The sequence below is a fragment of the Liolophura sinensis genome, chromosome 6 (assembly GCF_032854445.1).
Source record: "Liolophura sinensis isolate JHLJ2023 chromosome 6, CUHK_Ljap_v2, whole genome shotgun sequence".
Lineage (NCBI taxonomy): Eukaryota > Metazoa > Mollusca > Polyplacophora > Chitonida > Chitonidae > Liolophura > Liolophura sinensis.
Window position 1 is genome coordinate 6,287,923 of NC_088300.1, and position 319 is coordinate 6,288,241.

Here is a 319-nt window from a genome sequence, read left to right on the forward strand (position 1 = left end):
CATTTATCTTCCACCAATATGGTGTGGAAATCTCTACATCTCACACGTACATGTAGGATACAAGAAGACAATCAGTAATTTACCAAAGGTCGATGGTTTAATCCAGGCACTCCAGTTGCCTCATGTAGCCTTAAAACTGACCATCATCAAATTAGTGAAAAATTCCTGATTATGGTGTTAAACACCAATCATATCAGTACACCATGTCTTGGTGGATGGATGATCTGCAGAATCCTAATGGCTATTAAACGCGTACTTATACTAAATTCATTTTCCACACTGCTGGTTGGAAAAATAAGTAAAATCCAGTTCATTTAAG